The 5,362-nt window shown below is 42.8% G+C and overlaps 1 protein-coding gene across 1 annotated transcript in view; it reads left to right on the top strand.

Moving 5' to 3' along the window:
- TUBA1C (tubulin, alpha 1c) overlaps nucleotides 1-5,362 on the top strand; it is a 21,989-nt gene that overhangs the window by 15,757 nt on the left and 870 nt on the right. The gene's annotated exons all lie outside the window — the stretch shown is intronic.

Raw genomic sequence — 5,362 nt, 5'->3', positions numbered from 1 at the left:
CAAGCCCACCTCCCAGCCACCAGTACTCAGTCCCTCTCTTTCCATGAATCTAAAGTCCTCAGCTCCTCCCTCTCTCCATGTGCCCATCTCTGTCTTCATCTCTGGTGTCACTGCTTCTCTGGATAGGGTCCTGCATTCCACTTGTGCTCTTCTCCCTTGATGGTCCTAAGATTCTCTGTTTCTAGACTGTAAGATTACTCTACCATTTTTGTTACAAAACTTCTTCTACCTTTTGAAATTAGTCATGATAACAATTACTCACCATTGAATCATAAGAATCTTATCCCCATCTCTTTTCACCAGACCCATCTAGACAAATGAAAACTATTCAGTGGGGACTCTATCTTCCCACACACACTGTTAAACTAAACTTCCCCTTGGAAACTTGTAAGCCACTCACTTTGTGCCTTTATCGCCCCCTCATTTTAGGTAGCCAATGTCTAAGTTGCCTGTTTCTATTTACTTTGTGTACACAGAGGATAGCATTGATATTTGATGATATGAGTTGAAACTGATTCGATGGCACTTAACAACAAGGAGTCATTTGATTGGTTGCTCTCTGAGTGTGTTTCCTTGGCCCTGGGAGGGGAATTGCCTGAGATTTTCCCTTTTGGGCCCATTTGATTTCCTCATTTCCTCCTTCCTTCTCTTCTTCTCTCCCTTTCCCTCTGTTTCTCCCTTCCCTCTTTTGCCCATTAATCTTCCCTTGCATCTCTACTTCCTCTGTCACCTTCCTCCCCACCAGCCAGGTGCCATCACTCAGAGAAAAGCCAACTAGAGAGCCAGAGAATGTTCTAACAGACACTGACAATCAGAGCCTCTGGCTGGGAGCTCCACCAGCTCAGGCAGTCAATGGGCACCGTGGGACCCTGTGGGCAGAGGGCAGGCAGGTGGTTTGTAGGGTACCCCAGGCCCTTTCAACCTGTCTGTTCAGCTGTCATCTAGGTCTCTCCCTGCAGGAGGTGGGTGAGAAGGATGGCAGAGTGTCATGATTACAGAAGAGCCTACTGACACCCAGCCTGATGGGCCGGAGCTGCTATCCTATCTCATCTCAGTCACATGTGCATGGGCTCTGGACACTCACAAGGCAAAGAGGAGTGACAAGGGGTCCTGTGTATCCCTTCACAGTCCCAGAATCTTAGCATCTTACTCAGGAACACAGTGGGGGTGAGGAGAGGTGGGAGAGGGTGCTTAGGTGATCCCAGAGCTTCCCACCTACTCTAACCTTCAAGCTGATGAGCTCAGGGAAGTTCAGTGGAGAGCAGGGAAGGAGAAAAGGAGTCCGCACTTCCTCTCTGGCAGTCCTGGGCCCTGGGGTATCCTCTTCTTGTGAAGGAAGAGCTCAGAGCTCCTGGGAGGAGGAGAGAGGAGGGGAGGGACTGCTCTTAGAGCCCACCACTGTCTTTAATAAATGCTTCTATTTTATTACCTCATTTCCCTGCTCAAGAACCTATATGCCTGGAAAGAACCTCAGAACTAATTTCATCCAATACCTTTATTTTACCAATGAGGAAAACAAGGCTTAGGAATTGCCCTGGACCCAGGATGAAATATCTTGGTTTGTATTTAGGTGTCCCAACATGAGATATCACAAATTTAAAATCCTCCACCTGGTAGAAGCTAGGGTAGGTAATACAATGGTTTTACCTGCTAGCCTAAAGGTTTGAACCTACTCAGTGGAGCCACTGAAGAATGGCCGGGCAAATTGCTTCCACAAAGATGACAGTGAGCCAAGAAAAGTCTCTGAAGTAGTCCTACTCTGTAAAACGTAGGGTCATCGTGAACCAGAAGTGGTTTCACAGCAAGTTTATTTGGTTTACCTGACTTTACTTACTCTATGACCCAGTCCCAGCTACTTTGTTGCTGTTGTTGTTAAGTGCCATCCAATCGGTTCTGACTTATAGCAACCCTGTGTAGGGTTTCTGAGGAGCAGATGGTGGGTTTGAACCACTGGCCTTGTGGTTCAAACCGACCTTTCAGTCTAGTGCTCTATCCTGCAGCACCACAACAGGACTCCCTCACCTACTCCCACCTACTTGGTGGTGGTGGTGGTTATGTGCCGTGGAGCTGGTTCCGACTCATAGCGACCTTGTACAGGGTTTCCCAGGCTGTAAAGCTTTGCGGGAGCAGAAAGCCTCATCTTTCTCCCACGGAACAGCTGGTAGTTTCAAACTGTTGGCCTTGTGGTTCGCAGCCTAGTTCGTAATGGTTACGCTACCAGAGCGCCTTAGGATTCTCCAGATTACTGAAAATCTCTTAATCCTTAGTCAAGCTGCCATTGCTACAGTGACCTTGTTCTTCATCATGTGCCCAGGAGTTCAGCCATCCAGGTCTCTATAATGAACAAGCACAAAATGTTCATACTGATTGTGCCCTTGAACCAGATAGGGGGAACTTGCTCAAGACCACAGAGTTTACTAGTAGTTGTTCAGGGAAGAACCCCACCACCACCACCACCACCATGCCCCTCCTACAACTTTTCACTTGAGATTTCCTCAACCCCATCTGAAGCAACTATCCTAGGCATTAGGAAGCTGAAATGGACTGGTATTGACCATTTTGAATCTGACAATCACATGGCTTATTATTCTGGGAATGACAAATTGAAGAGAAATGGTGTTGCATTTATCATCAAAAAGAGCATTTCAAGATCTATCTTGAAATACAAGGCTATCTGTGATAGGATAATATCCATAAACCTACAAAGAAGACCAGTTAATACCACTATTATTCAAATTTACACAGAAACCACTAAAACCAATGATGATTAAACTTGTTCAGTCTGAAATTTATCCAAAAATGCAATTAAGATGTATTGATAATCACTGGTGATTGTAATGCAAAGGTTGGAAACCAAGAGAAAGGATCAGTAGTTGGAAAATAAGACCTTGGTGATAGAAACAATGCAGAAACTCACAAGATAGTATTTAGCATGACCATGGACTTATTCATTGCAAATACCTTTTTTAAACATCACAAGAGATGATTATACACATGGACCTCACCAGATGGAATACACAGAAATCAAATAGACTACATCTGTTCAAAGAGGCAGTGAAAAAGCTCCAATATCATCAGCCAAAACTGCAGAACACACCATCAATTTCTCATATTCAAGTTCAGAAGATCAAAAAAAATTAAAGCAAGTCCATAAGATCCAAAATATGACCTTGAACAGATCTCACCTGAATTTAGACATCATCTCAAGAACAGATTTGATGAATTAGACACTAACAACCAAAGACCAGAAGAGTTGTGTGATGACATCAAGAACATCATACAGGATGAAAGTAAAAGGTCATTAAGAAGACAAGAAAGAAGGAAAAGACCAAAATGGACATCAGAAGGGATTCTGAAATTTGTTCTCAAGCATAGAGATGCTAAAGTAAATGGAAGAAAAGAGGAGGTACAAGAGCTGAACAAAAATTTCAAAGGGCAGCTCCAGAAGACAAAGTCAAATATTATAATGAATTGTGCAAAGACCTGGAGTTAGAAAATCAAAATGGGCGAACAAACTCAGAACTTAGAATTTCTCAAGCTGAAAGAACTGGAGGAAAAAAATTCAAGCCTTAATTTGCAATACTGAAAGCTTCTATGGGCAAAATATTGAATGATATATGGGACGCATCAAAAGAAGATGGAAGGAGTACACAGAGTCACTGAACCAAAAAGAAATGTTGATGTTCAGTCATTTCAAGAGGTGGCATATGATCAACAGCCAATGATCCTGAAGGATGAAATCCACAGTAAATAGAATGCATTGGCAAAGAACAAGGTTCCAGGAATTGATGGAATACCTATTGAAATCTTTCAACCAACTGATGCAGCACTGGAGGCACTCACTCATCTATGCCAAGAAATTCTGAAGATAGCTACCTGACCAATTGATAGGAAGAGATCCATATTTGTGCCCACTCCAAAGAGAGGTGGCCCAAAAAATGTGGAAATCATCAGACAATATCACTATTATTGATACAAGTAAAATTTTGCTAAAGATACTTTTAAAATGGCTGCAACAGTATATGGACAGAGAACTGCCAGAGGTTCAAGCCAGATTCAGACAGGGACGTGGAACGAGGGATAACATTGCTGATGTCAAATGGATCTTGGCTGAAAGCTGTTTACCTGGGCTTTATTGATTATACAAAGGCTTTAGATTGTGTGGCTCATGACAAGCTATGGACGACACTACAGAGAATGAGTATTAAAGAATACTTAATTGTGCTCACGAGGAACCTGTACATAGACCTAGAGGCAGTTGTTTGAGCAGAACAAGGGAATGCTGAATGGTTTAAAAGGAGAAAAGGTGTGTGCCAGGGTTGTATTCTTTCATCATAATTATTCAATCTGTATGCTGAGCAAATAATTCAAGAAACTGGATTATGTGAAGAAGTATGTGGCATCAGGACTGGAGGAAGACTCATTAATAACCTGCGATATGCAGATGGTACATCTTTGCTTGCTAAAAGCGAAGCAGACTAAAGTACTTACTGATGAAAGTCAAAGACCATAGCCTTCTCCGTGGGTTGCACCTTAGTGCAAAGAAAACAAAAGTCCTCACCACTGGACCAAAGAACAACATCCATATCAATGGAGGGAGTCCTGATATGGTGCTGTGGGTTAATGTGCTGGGCTGCAAAGTCAGTTTGAACCTCAAGGTTGGCAGTTCAAGCTTACCAGCGGTTCCTTGGAAACCCTATAGAGGGTCATTATGGGTTGAAACCGACTCAACGGCACTTAACTACAACAACAACAATATAAATGGAAAAAAGATTGAAGTTATCAAAGACTACATTTTGCTTGGATCAACCATCAGCATTCATGGAAACAGCAGTCAAGAAATCAAACTACATTTTTCATTAGGCACATCTGCTGCACAAGACCTCTTTAAAGTGTTGAAGAGCAAAGATGTCAGTTTGAGGACTACGGGGCGCTTGACCCAAGCCATGGCATTTTCAGTAGCCTCATATGTATGTGAAAGTTGGACAGTGAATAAGGAACACCGTAGAAGAATTGATGCATTTGAATTATGGTGTTGGGGGAGGATATTGAAAGTACCATGAACTGCCAGAAGAACAAACAAATCTGTGTTGGAATTGTCTAGATGGGTGTGGTGAAAATAGATGGGGATAAGATTCCTATGATTCAATAGTGAGTAATTGTTATCATACTAATTGCAACTTCCACAACTGTAAAGGTAGAAGTTTTGTAACAAAAATGGGGGAGTAGTTAATCTTACAGTCCAGAAACAGAGGAGCCTAGAGCCATCAAGAGAGAAGAGCATGAGCAGAATGTAGGACCTACCCAGAGAAGCAGCAACATCAGAGATGGAGGCAGAGATGAGGACATGGAGAGAGGGAGT

This window comes from Chrysochloris asiatica, unplaced genomic scaffold, assembly GCF_000296735.1.
Source record: "Chrysochloris asiatica unplaced genomic scaffold, ChrAsi1.0 scaffold00138, whole genome shotgun sequence".
Classification (NCBI taxonomy): domain Eukaryota; kingdom Metazoa; phylum Chordata; class Mammalia; order Afrosoricida; family Chrysochloridae; genus Chrysochloris; species Chrysochloris asiatica.
This window is presented reverse-complemented; position numbering and strand designations above follow the sequence as displayed.